The sequence below is a fragment of the Hemicordylus capensis genome, chromosome 3 (genome assembly GCF_027244095.1).
Source record: "Hemicordylus capensis ecotype Gifberg chromosome 3, rHemCap1.1.pri, whole genome shotgun sequence".
Lineage (NCBI taxonomy): Eukaryota > Metazoa > Chordata > Lepidosauria > Squamata > Cordylidae > Hemicordylus > Hemicordylus capensis.
Window position 1 is genome coordinate 327881556 of NC_069659.1, and position 17410 is coordinate 327898965.

A 17410-nucleotide genomic window follows, 5' to 3' on the forward strand; every position below is an offset into this window, starting at 1 on the left:
CATTGCTGTTTCTGACCAGGAAAATACAAGTGCGGCAACCGTGAGCTCAGGCTGCAGAAAAGAGTGAATGAGATTTGTGCATGCCATGGAGTCTGGCTTTCTCCATAGTGTACAGAGAGGTTCATAGGAGGTCCAATGCACAGAGAAGGAAAAGCAATTGTCTTGTATCTACTTGACCATTAAAGAAGACAAAGTTGTTAGACCAGGGAAAGCAAGCTCTTGTAGTATGGACTACTCATTTGCGTGCGTGTGTATATTTGTGTGATTGTTATTTAGAAGTGTTGTGCTCTCATGAACCTTTTGTCAATACTCAATTTGTTGGTTGAGGTCCAAGTGTGCAGTCAGGACAATTAGGAAATGTAACCCTGCATGTTAATTGAACATTGGTTGATTTCATTCTGATTATAACAACCTGTAGAAGATTAAATCAATACCAGTTTTTCCTTGGATCATTTGTGCATTGACTTCCTTTACTCTTTAAACATAATACCGTGGCATGCTTCTGTGATGTTTAAATTGACCAATGGATTGATGTCAAGGACTTGTACAAATGATCACTTCTGCAGTGCAGTGGGAGGTGCTTTCCCCTTAATGCAGTGATAGCTGTAGCCCCAGTTTTACAACAGTAGAGTAACACCTGTTCACATGGAAGGGAGGGAAGAATTACCATGGCTGGTACCATTAACCTCACAGTGAATAAATTGCCCCTTTGTCCCATTAAATAAACCTACTTTGATTCAATGAGAAGCTACAGAAAAGTATTTAAGTATGTTATTTTTAAAAATTCATTTGAAATTGAATTCTAAATAATCTTGTGTTACAAGGGGTCAGAAAGGTTGTTCACTCTTCCCACTTTCTCTTTCTTCCCCATAAATTATTGATTTATTTCCCTTTATGTACATATTGGCCATACACACATACAAATACATATTCATGGAAAGAAATCCAGTGCTACAGAATATATATATTCTCTGTGTGTGTGTGTGTGTGTGTGTGTGTGTGTACACAGAGAGAGAGAGAGAGAGAATTTTATGTTACATTAATGGGATATAGGAGAGAGGGGGTGGGTAGAGGGAATATGAGGGTTTGTCAATTCTTCATTTTGTTGTAACTCTTGAAAAACTCAATACAATCAAATTAATTTATTATTATTTTTAAAAAGGAAAATTAGCACTGAGTTCTGAACCTCCTGCACTCCATTTCAATACTGTTACAAACTGTTGGGTTTTTTCCAATATAACCAGTGCTGTTCTCCCCCACTTTTTTATTGGCTGTTTTTGAAGTACAGAATAAAGACAACTGTATAAACATTTATAACACTTTTTAAAAAAAAATTACAATCCAAAGTTCATCAATACAATATACATAAAAAACATAAGTAGTTGTAAGTCTCAAATTAGTCACCCACCCCCACCATGCCCCACTTTACTTTCTGAACAGCTCTGGAGGCTCACTCATTGCTTTGTCATACTGGAATGTGTAAGTCTGAGATGGAGTGCAGGGAGTTTTATGCAGGCCCAATTAGATTAGTCTCTGCTAAGTACAAGACTGATTTAAGTTTGCACCAAGGGCCACTGAGATAAAGATACAAAAACTTGGAATTGTCTCCAACGCTAAGTAAATCACACAGCTTCCTTGCAAGGCAGAGGGGAGAAGTAAATGGAAACATAACCATTATAATTAGCAGAGCTGGAGATTAATTTTAGGTGGTACACAAGATTAAAAAAATCAATAATAGTCAAATTGGATTGCAATACCTAGTGGTTGGATGGCATATATCGTCCACACCCCACTCCCAAACTGATGCTTTCCTAAATGGGCAGCTTTACTGTGGCAGGAAATGCCTGAAGTTAAGACTTTTTGAGCACTTCACCAAAGTGCTACTTTTAAAGGAAGCATATAATGCACAGTAACTGTGAATCATCAGGAAGAAAATTAATAATGCCATTGGCTGCATGAACAGCAACGTCTGTTGCTGTCCTGATATCGTCATAAATGGTTCCCTTGTATGATTTCCTCGCAAGTGTGTCGAACCTGCATTAAATCACCATCTGGAAAAGTTTCAGAATTCTCTTCCTGCAATTTTAAAGTTCCTCTCCTGGAAGGTGAAATTCAGTGTTCTCCAAGAGAACTCAACTCAGCTCAACTCCAAGAAAACTCAAAAGCTTGCTCACTATTTTGTAATATTTTAGTTGGCCCTAATAAAAGTATCGCTCTACTTTTGGACTTTTTATTTTAATGGACCAACACAACGACCTACAATTTTTCTTTACTATAGAAGCAAATTGAGTAGAAACATTTTGAGCAAGCCTTTGGGGAAATTTGATAATATTGCTGCTGTTAGTTTTATTACATTATAATTATTGTTATTGTCTTTTTAATTTGGCTGTTCTTTTATTTTGTGCTCTTCCAAACAGGTCTCTTGCTGCTTTGGATCTTTTCCCTGCTGATTTTAAAGCACATAGTTGTGTGCTTTGTGTGTGGTTAAGAACATAAGAGCAGCCCTTCTGGATCAGGCCCAAGGCCTATCAGGTCCAGCATCCTGTTTCACACAGTGGCCCACTAGATGCCTCTGTAAAGCCCACAAGCAAGAGGTGAGAGCATTCCCTCTCTCTTGCTCTTACTCCCCTGCAACTGGTATTTAGAGGCATCATACCTCTGTGCCTGGAGGCGGCCTATAGCCACCGGGCTAGTAGCCAGTGATAGACCTGTCCTCCATGAATTTGTGTAAGCTCCTTTTAAAGCCATCTAAGCTAGTGGCTATCACTACATCCCATGGCAGAGAATTCCGTAGATTAATGATGTGGGTTCTGATCCTTCCCCTTCTTATTCTTCACCCCAGGGCTGGCCCTGCCACTAGGTAGATTGAAGCAGCCAATCTCAAATGGCAGATTTTGATGTACAGTCATCTCTCGCCAACCGCGTGGGTTCCGGTCCTGGGAAAACTAATGGTTGGCGAATTTGCGGTTGACAAAGCATTACAAACAACGGGAAACAGAGTTAGGGGCATGGTGGTCACCAAATGAAAAAAAAGAAGAAGAAAAGAAAAAAAACACCCCTTACCCCTAGAAATGACCCCCCCCCAACCATCGGAAATGACCTCCTGACCACTGTTTTCTCTAACAGGAATTTCCAGATGTTGTTGACTACAACTCCCAGCATCCCGAGCTGTAGTGGCCTTTGGCTGGGGATTCTGGGAGTTGTAGTCAACAATATCTGGGAATCCCTGTTAGAGGGAACACTGCTCTTGACCCCCAAAATCCACCCCCCAAACTCCCCAAATTTCAAAAAAATCTTGCCAAAACACAGATACTCAGGTCGCGGTTGGCGAGACCTGCCACAATTTCCCAGTTGCGGATACCCAAATCAATGCTTGGGAAACCCGTGGTTGGTGAGGCACAACTGTACCATTAAAGGGCACCAAACAACTTTATTTATTAATTAAATTTATACCCTACTTTTCCATAAAATTTGCACTTTGTGGGAGATGCCATTTGGATTTTCAGAAGTAGAACACTTAAATGTCCAGGCCACTTCTGGTTGTCTGCCTTTGAGCCAGCCGACAAATTAACATCACCCCAGAGAGTTGTTTGTGCTCATGTCTAGGATGTCTTTGTGGAAAGGCTCAAGCCCAGGCTTTTTCACAGGGAAAAGGCTTTTTCACAGGGAAACCAGGTTAAAGCTCACCCAGACCTCTCAGGGCCAAAATACACATTACATTAAATGCATAGTTTGGCCCCATCTATTTGGTTTTGGGGTTTACATAGGAACATAGGAAGCTGCCATATACTGAGTCAGACCATTGGTCTATCTAGCTCAGTATTGCCTTCACAGACTGGCAGCGGCTTCTCCAAGGTTGCAGGCAGGAATCTCTCTCAGCCCTATCTTGGAGAAGCCAGGGAGGGAACTTGGAACCTTCTACTCTTCCCAGAGCAGCTCCATCCCCTGTGGGGGAGATTTTCCAGTGCTCACACATCAAGTCTCCCATTCATATGCAACCAGGGCAGACCCTGCTTAGCTATGGGGACAAGTCATGCTTGCTACCACAAGACCAGCTCTCCTCTCCGTTTATATGTTTGTTTGTTTGTTTGTTTGTTTGTTTTTGTTAAATAGGTTTGTTAACAAACCTATTTAACAAAATAGGTTTTGTTAAATAGGTTAAATAGGTTTTGTTAAATAGGTTTATTTGTTTTTGTTAAATAGGAGTGATGGGGGGCAATGTGAACCACCATACATAGGGAGGAAGCATGTTACCTTTCTCCCTGTGCCACATTCCTAATGAAAATTGCACCCCACTGCTATAATTAGTATGAGACAAGAATATTATACTTCCTCCCTATGCCAGATCTCCCTGCTGCTATTTAATAGAGGGTGGGGAACCAGGGCCAAACTACATATTTAACGTAACATGAAGTTTGCCTTCAGGTTTACAGTTTGGAGAGATTGCACCCACATTTGCATTTACCACACAGCTGAAAGAATATATAAGTAGAAAGGTTTTTATTTGCCCAGACTTTTAAAATTCAGGATGGGTTACTTTGTGGCTGCTACTTTTATTCCTGTAGTTTTTAGTGGGATAATTTTATCTGTTGCTGCACTGATATTGGTTTCCTTGACTTAGTTTTTATTTTGTTGTTTATGTGGTTTATGGTTGTAAGCTTCCTTGAAAAAGCTTTTGGGGATATAAATTTATTAAATACATAAAATGAATCCAGCACACACACACACACACACACCCGCCATGTTTTACAGTATGGCATTGTGGCCTTACTTGGGGTACAATCATTTGTGGACCAAAAATTAGCAAGCAAGGTCTTTTCATTAGTTGCCCCATTGATGTGGAACAACTTTCCGCAGGAGGCTTGCTTAGCCTCAGTGTTCGAGAGGTAAAAACTAGACCTTTTAACAGATACTGTGATTTGAAGTTTACCTTGCTGCTGCTCCTTTTGTTCTGCTAAGGTTTTACTGCTTTTAAACTAGTTTTAGGATGGTGCCGGATTGTGTTGTTATTATATTATATTGTTATGCTGTTATTGTTGAAAACTGCCTTGCAAACAAGTTCTCAGTATGTAAATTTAGTTAATAAATAATTAATAGAGTACATTTCCTGGGCTTCTTTGCTAGGTAGAAGGGTTGATACTGATGTGTCCATAAATTGGGATTACAATATTGTAATAGCAGGTATTTTGTCATTTATATGTTACATATTTTTCTGTTCTAAAGTGAGTTGATGCCTGAGACCTTACAAAGGCTATACAGATGAATAATAAATCAATTCATAATTTAAATAAATAAGATCATTGAAGGAAAAAAGTGCTGATTTTGGACACTGGGCTTCTTTTGCTTATTTTAACACAAACATATTTCCAATCCCCATATGCCTGCAACCATTCTAGCAGATGGGAAAATACTATCAAATTATCACAGTTGGGCACTTTATTGATTATACTGTTAATTTTCATATTCGATTCTAATTCTCACTTTTAAATTAAAAGAAACAGCTGCAAAAATTACCTTGAAAAATATATCAGAGCTTTCTGAAACCTTGGCATAGATGAAAAGACATTCTGTCTTCTTCTGTGAGGTATTATTCAGTGGATGTATGCATATGGGAAACGTTGAAAAATCACCATGATAGGAGTTGCAAACAAGCTGCAAAGTTACAAACTAAACAACAACATTTTGAAAGCAGTTGGTGTGATTATTTTTTCACACCTTGTAAGTACAGCAGCATTATTATAACACTCATCAAACACTCATCCTTTTCTAAGCAAATGGATGGCTTTTGTATTGTATTTTATTTTACTTTATTTTACTTTTAGAGCTGATCCAAGCTGACTCCCCTCATTTCTTCATACATTCATAACTGGTAAGATGGGAGACATTTGTGTAGTTTGAGAATAGGTAAGAAAAAACTGAGAAGCAGTGAAAGTTACTTCTCTCAGTGGTTGGTGGCTAACAGCTGACATGTTTTCCCAGAATGCCCTAATGAGTGACACTACATCACTATGTAGAAAGATTGCAAACTTCAGACCTCTTTCAGATATTAGACTACAACTCCCACAATTCCTGATTATTGGCCACTGTGGCTGGGGATTATGGGAGTTGTGGTCCAAAAACAGCTGGAGGACCAAAGTTGTACAGCCCTGTCATGAAGTGGGGATGTTCTGTGAAATGAGTGGCAATTCCCACTGGTGTCCATCATTCCCACCAGAACTCTACTTAAAACAACACTACTACACAATGGTGTAGCATTGCTCTTCGAAGAGGAAAAAAGATGGCAGCCAACAGTGGGGAGTACCAGAAGAGAACCACTACTGCTGGAAGAAGCATTGCAATTGTTGTGAAAGAGGCACTGACAGTGCAATAAGGTGACTCAACCTTATATTGGGGAGCTATTTCACCTGTTTTCACCTCCTGGGGGAGGACGGGATAAAACTATAGAACACCCTAAATAAATAAATGGCACCTCTTCTTACAAGAACCTTTGTAAGACAGGCCCGTTTATTTCAGTGAGTTTGCACAATGGAACTTTATGCTGTACTGCACACCAATGGACTGACTCTCCATTTTACTATACCAGTATAGCAAGACCCTTGGTAATAAGACATTAATTTGGTTGATTAAACTGAACTTGAATTATATGCAGAGGGGAGTTAGAGAAAGCAGATATTTAACTAATTCTGACATATTTCAGAGAGGCCTGTTCCAGTACTTCCTATCTAGCCCTGACATAACAATTATGAAGCTAGACTGCAAAGGGATGTCATTGTTCCACTGTGCTGTATTTGTGGGAAGGGTGGAATGAGCTGAATCAGTTGGTCTGTCTAATTGCTTTCATGGCTTAGAATGATATCACTAAATTATAATATTTTAGGTTGGGAAGGAAAAGCATTCAGAATGCTTAAAGACTGGGATCTAACAAAAAAACTTCCAGGCCTGAAAAAGGCCACTTTATCTCATGGTGGGGGAGAAAGAGGAGGGAAGAAGACATAAAAGATATGCATTATTGTTGTAACAATTTACTGGAATGATAATCCAGCAAATACTGTCCACCCTGGTGCCATATATCAATATTTCTGTCAGTCAAGGTAGCAGTCTGCAGGGATGTGATCACAGTATGTGATATCGAGTAAGGAGTATAGCAGCACTACAGAATGTGAACCACGTGGGAGGTTGGTTCATAATCTTGACCATCTGTCACTTGATAGTAGATGAGAAAGCTGACCTGGTGTGTATTACTGAGACCTGGGTGAATGAGCAGGAAGGGGTTAGCTTATCTCAGTGTACCCACCAGGGTTCTTGGTACAGTACCGCTACAGGCCTGAGGGCTGGGGAGGAGGAGTGGCCCAAGTCTATAGGAGTTCCATCATCCCCTCTAGGCTCCCTGTCCAGGTCAGCTCTGGAGTGTCTGCACCTGGTGTGTTGGGCTCTTGGGAGAGATTAGGGATTCTGTTGTTGTACCGCCCACCCTGCTGTGCAGCAGTCTCCCTGACTAAGCTGATATTGCTGATCTCGGAGTCAGTGTTGAAGATACCCAGAAAGTATCTTCTTTGTGGCTGTCTTTAACTTGGACTTAGGCTGGATGAGGGCCAACAAACTGTGACTCAGTCCAGATAAGACAGAGGTGCTGTTAATAGGTGACCTGTCCAGTTAGCATGACCATCCAACTAGAAGTGTGAGCACTGTAAGATATTCCCCTCAGGGGATGGAGAAGGTTTCAAGTTCCCTCTCTGGCTTCTCCAAGATAGGGCTGAGAGAGACTCCTGCCTGCAACCTTGGAGAAGCTGCCACCAGTCTGTGAAGACAATACTGAGCTAGATAGACCAATGGTCTGACTCAGTATATGGCAGCTTCCTACGTTCCTATCATGCTCTAGACAGAATTGTACTCCCCTTGAAGGAGTGGGTTTGTAGTTTTCAGGTGCTTATAGATCCATCTCCGTCACTTGAGGTTCAAGTAGCCTCAATGGCATGGAGCGTCTTTTTATCAGCTTTGTTTGATATACCAACTATGGTCCTATTTGGGCAATGATAGTCTGGCAACAGTTATCTACATACTGGTAACCTCCCACTTGGATTATTGTAATGTGTCATACATGAGGCTACATTTGAAGACTGTCCAGAAACTTCAGTTGGTGCACAACAGTACAGCTAGGCTGCTCGTTGGAACATATTACACCAGTGCTACATCAGTTGCATTGGTTCCCAGTATGTTTCTGGGCCAAATTAAAAGTGTGGGTGCTGGCCTTTACAGCCCTAAACAACTTAGAGCCAGTCTACCTGAAGAAGTGTCTTCTCCATTATATTCCTACCCATTCCTTAAGATTATTTTCAATACATTTCCTCTGGGTGCTGCTGCCCACAATGGTGTGATGGGTAGCTACCAGTGTGAGAGCCTCTACCCCACTCCATCAATGGAATGCCCTCTCTAGTTCTCTGTATTCAGACATCAGGCAAAATCTTCCTGTCCGGGAAAGCTGTTAATCTGTATTTGCTGGTTCTCTTTACTACTGCCAGTTCTGTATCAGCTTACTGGCTGTTTTAATTGTTTTATAATTTGTTTGTTCTTTTTAGTGTTTTAGATTTTGGTTTTAATGTTCTTTTGTAAATTGCTTTAAGAACTTTGGTCATTTGAATGGCATAGAAATATAATAAATAAATAAGAGTGAGGAAGTTGCTAGCCCCCATTGTTGAACACACACACACACACACACATACACACCAACAAATATAAAGTGACAAAAGATAGATGATACTATCCAAGAGTCAGAGTTATTGTGCAATTCCCCATGTAGCCCTAGTATTATTACTGGTCTATATAATTTTTTTAATGCTGGAAAACTAGGACTCAATTGGAGTGTCTGTTTAACAGTAGTGGTGGAAGTAGGAGAAACTAACAGATACGGAGTACCAGAAAACTGATTTTACCAACATTAATTATTGAGTTTATAATACTGCTATAAAACTGAAGCAATTCTAGGAAAAATGTAATTAATTTTCATCACTGTTTAACAAGCATAATTAAACAATTAGACTCCAATTTTGTTAAGCCACTCTGTCTCTATAATCTATGAAGGACATGGATGAGAGAGAATTTCAAGCCAGGATCACTACACAAAGGAGTGTGTGTGTGCGCGTGTGCACGTGTGTATGAACATATAGTATTGTAATATGTTTACATAAGAACATCCCTGCTGGATCAAGCCCAAGGCCTATCAGGTCCAGCATCCTGTTTCACACAGTGGCCCACTAGATGCCTCTGGAAAGGCCACAAGCAAAAGGTGAAGGCATGCCCTCTCTCAGGGGCGTAGCAAGGTTGGAGTGGGCCCAGAGACAAGATTTTTAAGTGCCCCCCCGCCACTGAAGCTCAGCTCATGAAGTAAAGAAATCTTAAATGAGGCTGAATAGTGGTAACAAAACACATAGTAGCTAGGGGGATCAGTCATGTGACTTGCCTCTGGGGACCCCAAGGCAGTGCCCCCCAAGGCAGTGGGCCCCCAGACAACTGTCTCCCCTTGCCCTATGATAGTTATGCCCCTGCCCTCTCTCCTGCTGTTCCTCCCCTGCAACTGGTATTTAGAACCATTTTGCCTCTGAGGCTGGATGTGGCCTATAGCCCTCAGACTAGTAGCCATTGATAGACTTGTCCTCCATGCTGGTTCTCCTTCAGCAGGGCCTGTTCTTCTATATGCTTAGCAATTTCACCTTTGAGAATGCTTTCCATCAGTTTTCTAAGCACAGACATTAAGTCTTGAGGAGAGCTGGTCTTGTGGTAGCAAGCATGACTTGTCCCCTTAGCTAAGCAGGGTCTGACCTGGAAAAGTTTGTATGGTTATGTGCAAAAAGACAAGAGTATCTCTTCTAAAGAGCAATGGGACAAATTGTGGAAATAGACGTCGGATGTCAGCTATCCCCCAGGTGTCATTTTAAAACCTCCTGTCAGCTATCCCCCAGGTGTCATTTTAAAACCTGCTCTGCGGCCTTTTTTATTTTAAGTGCAAGCAATCTGGTTCCATTTGGTTCAAGCACAGCCTGACCCTTTTGTACAGGCTCATCTTGTCCCAAAATGTATCCCAGTGCCTAACAAATCTAAACCCCTCCTCCTGGCACCACCATTTCATCCACACATTGAGACCCCTCAGCTCTGCCTATCTTGCTGGCCCTGCCCATGGAACAGATAGCATTTCTAAGAATGATACCTTGGGGTTCCTGGACTTCACTACCTAGCAGCCTAAATGATGCTTCCAGGACCTCCCAAGTACATTTCCCAACATTGCTGGTGCCGACATGCACCACAACACAAATAGGAGACTAGAAGTGTGAGCACTGTAAGATATTCCCCTCAGGGAATAGAGCCGCTCTGGGAAGAGCAGAAGTTTTCAAGTTCTGTCCCTGGCATCTCCAAATAGGACAAGATTTTTTTTTGCTAGGACAAGATTTTTTTTTTTTAACCAACAAACTACCAAAGCATACAGTACATTGCCAAAGCACAATTACAGTGGTCCCTCGACTTACGAAGTTAATCCGTTCCGAATGCACGTTCGTAGGTCGAAAATTTCGTAAGTCGAAAAGCGCACCCACGGAGGTCTGAAAAAATTCGTAAGTCGAGTAAGCCGCATCTAAAAATTCGTAAGTCGAGGAAACCGCATCTAAACCGCCAACGGTTTCCGTTTGTAGCTCGAAAAATTCATAAGCGTGCGGCCATTTTTGTTGTTCGTAAGTCGAAAACATCGGATGTCGAGTAGTTCGTAAGTCGAGGGTCCACTGTATATACAAAGTGGTTGTTTGTACATGATATATCTACAAAGATTTACACACAATGATTTGGAAACCCACAAGGTTATGAAGTATATGCAGGTAGTACTGTAACTCAGGGGTGGGGGATTTCAAGGCACATCAGGTAATCGGGGGGGTTACATCCGACGTCTATTTCCACAATTTGTCCCATTGCTCTTTAGAAGAGATACTCTTGTCTTTTTGCACATAACCATACAAACTTTTCCAGAAGAGGGCTGAGAGAGATTCCTGCCTGCAACCTTGGAGAAGCCGCTGCCAGTCTGTGAAGACAATACTGAGCTAGATAGACCAATGGTCTGACTCAGTATATGGCGGCTTCATATGTTCCTAAGCTAACCGGCCTGTAATTTCCCAAATCCCCCCTGGATCCCATTTTGAAAATTGGTGTTACATTGGCTACTTTCAAGTCCTCCTGTACAGAGCCTGATTGTGGGAATAAGTTATATATTTTTGCAAGGAGGTAGGCAATTTCACATTTGAGTTCTTTAAGGACTCTTGGGTGGATGCCATCTGGCCCTGGTGTTTTGTTAATTTTTGTTTTCCCCAGACAGTTTAGAACATCATCACTCGTTACCTCAATCTGACTCAGTTATTTAGCCTCTGACTCTGAGAAGACTGGTTCAGGCACAGGCATACACTCAGTATCCTCTGCCATGAAGACAGATGCAAAGAACCCATTTAGCTTCTCTGCAATCTCCATATCCTCCTTAATAATCCCTTTCACTCCCTCATCACCTAATGGACGAACTGCCTCCCTGGCAGGTTTCCTGCTTCTGATGTTTTTAAAGAAGTTTTTGTTAGATGTTTTTAGCTAAATGTTCCTCAAATTCTCTTTTCACCTCTCGTTATTGTCTCCTTGCATTTCTTTTCCCAGAGTTTATGTTCCTTTCTATTCTCTTCATTTGGGCAGGCCTTCCCATTTCTGAAAGAAGGATTCTTCCCCTTTATAGCTTCCTTGGCTTTACTTGTTAGCCATGCTGGCATCCTTCTAGACTTGGTGGCAACTTTCCTACTTTTTTGGTATACATTCTAACTGGGCTTCTATTATTGTGGTTTTAAATAAGCTCAATGAATTCTGGAGTGAAGTGACTCTCCTGATTTTCCATTTCAGTTTTCTTTCCCCCAAACTCCTCATTATAGAGAAGTTCCTATTTTGAAATTCAAAATGTCTGTGTTAGACTTCCTTGGCAATTCTTTCTTCACATGTATGCTGAATCTGACCACACTATGGTCACTGTTCTCTAAAGGTTCCATGACACTAACATTTCACATAGTCCAGGTCCTGGGCACCACTCAGGATTAAATCCAGGGTTGCCTTTTCTCTGGTTGGTTCCATGACCAACTGTTCTAGGGCACAGTTGTTAGATTCTATCCCTTCTTTAACACCCCCAGTTTGTCCCTCTCTGTCCTTTCTATAGAATTCATATTCAGAAATAACAGTGTCCCACTGGTTCTCACTCCTTCACCATGTTTCCGTTACGCCCACAATATCTATGTTTTCATTAGCAACCAAGCACTCCGGCTCGCCCATCTTGGTTCAGAGGTTTCTGGCATTTGCACATAAGCACCTAGATGCTGAATCTCTTACCTGGTGTGAGCTATCTTTCCAATGACCATTTGATCTCTTTGACCAGCTCACACATCCTTCTGTCTGTTCTTTACCTAGTTCTACTCTGTCCCCTTCTTGTTTATTTGAAGCGTTTATACACTAACACCTTAAGGGATGGCATGTGGTGAACTGGATACTTCCCAGCTCCTGTCAGCTATCCCCCAGGTGTCATTTTAAAACCTGCTCTGCGGCCTTTTTTATTTTAAGTGCAAGCAATCTGGTTCCATTTGGTTCAAGCACAGCCTGACCCTTTTGTACAGGCTCATCTTGTCCCAAAATGTATCCCAGTGCCTAACAAATCTAAACCCCTCCTCCTGGCACCACCATTTCATCCACACATTGAGACCCCTCAGCTCTGCCTATCTTGCTGGCCCTGCCCATGGAACAGATAGCATTTCTAAGAATGATACCTTGGGGTTCCTGGACTTCACTACCTAGCAGCCTAAATGATGCTTCCAGGACCTCCCAAGTACATTTCCCAACATTGCTGGTGCCGACATGCACCACAACACAAGCTCCTCCTCAGGATTGCCTAACTGCCTATCTAGACGCCGTGTGATGTTGGCAACCTTTGCACCAGTCAGGCAGGTCACCATGCAGTCAGCATTGTTTCTTAGGTCAAACTAAAATGTACAAGCAGAATCTAGCGTCTGAGTTTCTCTTTACTCTTTTAAGTATTCACCCTTCTTCTGAATAAAGAAGGGGAAATATGTTGCTGTCAGAAAGCCTGGTAGAAATACTACATGCAGTATTAGTCTTAACATGGTGATTTAAGAAACCCTTAACAATCAGGTATGTGTGTGTATGTATTTTCTTCTACTATGAAACCAATGATCATCACAATAACAATTGGTAATTAAAAGGAGACTTTTCCCTGATATATACTGTAATTGAAGAAAATTTTGTACTATAGATATTTTTTAATATAGTCACTAGTCTCTCTGATTGTCATAATGTAGCCAATTAAGGCAGTTTTCCTTTTTTGTTGTTCACAGTCGAATGCGAACATTTGAACAGTTCTTGCAAACAAGCCTCTCAATCATGTTTATTGTTTCGTGACATGCTTTACAACATCTTAAAAATTCCAGCTGCATAGGAATGTGACTGTCCTAGGTATTTAGTCCCTCGTGTGTATCAGTGATATTATAATGCCTGAATTAGAACTCAGTGATTTAATTACCACCATCTGAGACTATGGCTCAGGAATTGCTAATCAAAAAGATGTTAATTAAATGCATGTTGATTTTTAAAAAACAGTTTTTACTGTCTAGGGCTCCTTCTATTATACTGTAGGTATTGTGGCTATTTTTAATAACATTTACATCATCACTTGAGAAGCATTGAGGCTGTTCTTACGATCAGCCAAAACCGGGCTAAGGAAGCCAAGCCCAATCTTGGCTGATCGTAAGAACCACCGGGATCATGCCTGATCCTGGCGGTGCTTCGGTGGCAAACCCACCAAAGAGGCCAGCCTCTTAAACGTGGTTAAGGGAACAAGCACTCCTTTAGCCCCATTTTCCCCCCGATCATCTGCCAGCCACTGGCTGCTTGCAGCTGGGGCTGTGAGATTGCATTCTCCTGCCTGTCACCGGGGGGCGAGGGGATATCCAGAATGCACTGCACATTCATATGGTGCATCATAGGATTTCCGGGGACTAGGACACCTGGGGCAGGGGAGGATCATTTGGGTGCATGATCTGTGCACCTAGCTCCTTCCACAATTTTTACCCACTCCTGGCACACTGCAGTTCAGCCTGCCCTCCTCTCTCTCCCAGTTCCAGCCACCTATCTTTCCCCACAGATGATCTTTTGTGTCTGATGCAGCTTGAAAGGCTCCCAGGCAAGCTCCTAGAGTTCCCTCTCTCCTCGCCTCTCAGCTGCTCGGCGGGTGGGCAGGGCTTCCAGAGAGGCCTCCATGCAGGCCTGAAGTTTAGGAAGGAAGGAGGCAGGCAGACCGAGAGTGTCCAGCACCAGAGCTCTCTGCAGACCTTCTGCCCAGCCCAGCCTTAGTAATGGAGGTATGATATGATTTCCTTTTTGTGGTTAGGTTTTTCCTCCCCACCCCGAATATTAAGGGATTGGCTTGCCATAGGGCTTTGATATTGAGCAGAGATGTAGGGCAGGGTGGGGGAATATGTATATGTAAATGGAAGTGGATTGGACAAATTGTTGGCTTTAAAAAAACACACACACACACACACACACACACACACACACACACATCCAAAAAGGCCTATAAGTGGTTTGTTTCATCCAGAAAATTACAAAAACTTCTGGAACAAACAATATATAATATTTATTTATTTATGAATGCACTATGCTCAAGTTGATTTGCAACCCAACTTGAGAACCGTGAAGCATGTGTTGTGTTTTTCATTTTTATTTCTTTAGAAATAAATTATATGGCCAAGCTGGTTGGACATGTCCAAAAACCTCACTCACACTATTTACACTGTGTGTCATCAATCAGTATGATTCTGTAATGGTATGCAATGTTAAGGAGACCCCGCACATGCTGATTCGCCCCCAGCCCCACACCCCACTAGGGACGGCCCTGCCTGTGACTTGGAAACTATCATTCTATTAATTCTCTTTTTTGGCAGCTTCATCACATTGCTGACTCATCTTCAGCTTGTGATCTACTGCAGTCCCAAGATACCTTTCACATGTGGTACTATCAAGGCAAATATCCTCTATCTACATCTGCACATTTGATTTGATTTTTTTATTTTTTGCCTGAGGACAGAACTTGCACTTATTGATGTAGAATTTCTTTCCTTTTTCCTTTTTCTTGTTTTCTTTTTGTTTCAGGCCAGTTTTCTATTCTGCCAAGGTAATTTTGAATTTTTCCCCTGTCTTTTAAGGGTTTTATTAGATGTCCCTTCCAGTTTTTATGCCACATTCAGATTTCATGAGGAACCACTCCACCCCTTCATCTAAGTCATATATTAAAAAGCTGAAGAGTACTGGACCCAGATCAGAGACCTGCAACACCCCACTCGAAACCTTTCTCCAGTTTGATGAGGAGGAGCCATTAATGAGCACTCTTTCAATATGGTTTTCCAATCAGTTGTGAATTCACCTGATGGTATTATAACTACACTACATCTGACCAGTTTGCTAACAAACATATCATGAAGAACTTTGTCAAATGCTTTGCTGAAATCAAGGTAATTTACATGAACAGCATTCCCACAATCCACAGACTGCTAACCCCTGCTAACTGGGGAAAGAGGAACCTTTTACCGTGATGATTCTCTTTATTTAGCAGGGGGAGAGTAACTGGCCCTATCCACCCCCAGCACAGTACTTCCAGTGACTGTTGCTGGTGTGTGTCTTATGTTTCTTTTTAGAATGTGAGCCCTCTGGGGACAGGGAGCCATCTTATTTGTTATTTCTCTTTGTAAACCGCCCTGAGCCATTTTTGGAAGGGCGGTATAGAAATCGAATAATAATAATAATAATAATAATAATAATAATAATTATTATTATTATTATTATTATTATTATTATTATTATTATTATTATTATTTTAAAAAAACTGGTTAAAAATAAAGATTAGTCTGACAGGATTTATTCCTGATGAATCCATGCTGGCTTCTATTAATCATTGCATTGTTAATCAGGATGTTTGCAGATTGACTGCTTTATTGTCTGTTCTAGAATCTTCCCTGGTATCAGAGTCAGACTGAATAGTCTGTAGTGTCCCAAAGCCTACTTTTCCCCCTTTTTGAAGAATGGGTCAAAAATAGTCCTCCTGTCTTGTGACACCTCACACATTCTTCAGGATTTCTTAAAGATGATATTCAGAAGTACTGAGAGTATATCAGCAAGTAGTATCCTAGGATGCAATTCATCAAGTCCTGAAGATGAACTTATTTAGGTGGATATATGTTTTCTGACCAACTTCTTATTCATCTTGAATTGAAAAAGCTCACTATTCACTCCTGACCCCTCACCATTCATGCTGGTTTTGTGAGGTTGCACACAGTTCCCTTGGAGGTAATAGAAATGAATGCAAGGAAAGGCAGCCGTGTTGACTATTTATTAAGAGATCAAATTGCCTAAGGATTATGCATGGGTACCCTATAGATTCATCTCAGCACATGAAAAACATCAAAGAAAAACCACCCTTTGTCCCCATTTTCCAGACTCTCAAAAATCATTATTTCACATCTGGACTATGAAACCTATGAAGGATATCCTGCTCCTCTCTCCTGCAAAGAAAGGAAAAGACAGAAGCAGATTAGAAGGAATTGCTCATAGCACCACAATGGACCAGTTTGATATACTCATCCTTCCACAATTAGGGATGTGAATGCAAACATCCCACTTCCCCTCCTGGAACACTTTTTTTGTTTTAATAATCATGCACATGCAATTTAGATACTAATTTAACTAGCATTTAAAGTGTGTGTGAGGGGCAATTTAGATGAATTGCCCCCCAGCTTTTATGAAAATTTGAATGGTATTCAGGAAGGGGAACAGGATATGCTCATTCATGTCCCTAATTGTGTGTGGATGGGGAAGTTTGGAGATATATATATAAACTAGAGCACTGTCAAATGAAAAGATATGAGTGCTGAAAGCATGCCAACTTTCTAGCACCGTGTACTGGAGACTGTCTTTAAAATGGGGTTAGAAACATTCTTGGAGGATGATAGATTTACCAGTATCTATTAACCTTCAGTTTTTGAGGCAGCATGCTACTGAATACCAATTGCTGGACAACAACAGTGAAAAAGGCTGCTACCTTCTAATCCTGCTTGTGGGCTCCCCGAGGCATCTGGTTGGCCACTGTGGGAAGATGGATGCTGAGCTAGGCCGAGCTTTGATCTGAGCCAACCAGGCTCTTCTTATGTTCTTACTGCTGTTGTCTGGATGGAAACATAAAATACGTTTTATATGCCATCTGGACATCTATAAGGAGGGCTGGAAAAAACGGTTTGGGGAATCATTGTTTCAAAGCAAAATAGACTTTTAGTACATGTTTCAGTGTGTA

General features: G+C 41.3%; 1 protein-coding gene and 1 long non-coding RNA gene across 3 annotated transcripts in view; one reads left to right on the forward strand and one right to left on the reverse strand.

Moving 5' to 3' along the window:
* Nucleotides 1-17410, forward strand: part of SCHIP1 (schwannomin interacting protein 1) — a 630453-nt gene that overhangs the window by 267733 nt on the left and 345310 nt on the right. The window lies entirely within an intron of this gene.
* LOC128349584 (uncharacterized) overlaps nt 16471-17410 on the reverse strand; it is a 41519-nt gene continuing 40579 nt past the window's right edge. Inside the window, exons 3-4 of the long non-coding RNA XR_008318861.1 lie at nt 17162-17285; nt 16471-16625 (exon numbers count right to left, since the gene is read on the reverse strand). This is a non-coding gene — a long non-coding RNA (uncharacterized LOC128349584). The remainder of the gene's footprint in view (nt 16626-17161; nt 17286-17410) is intronic.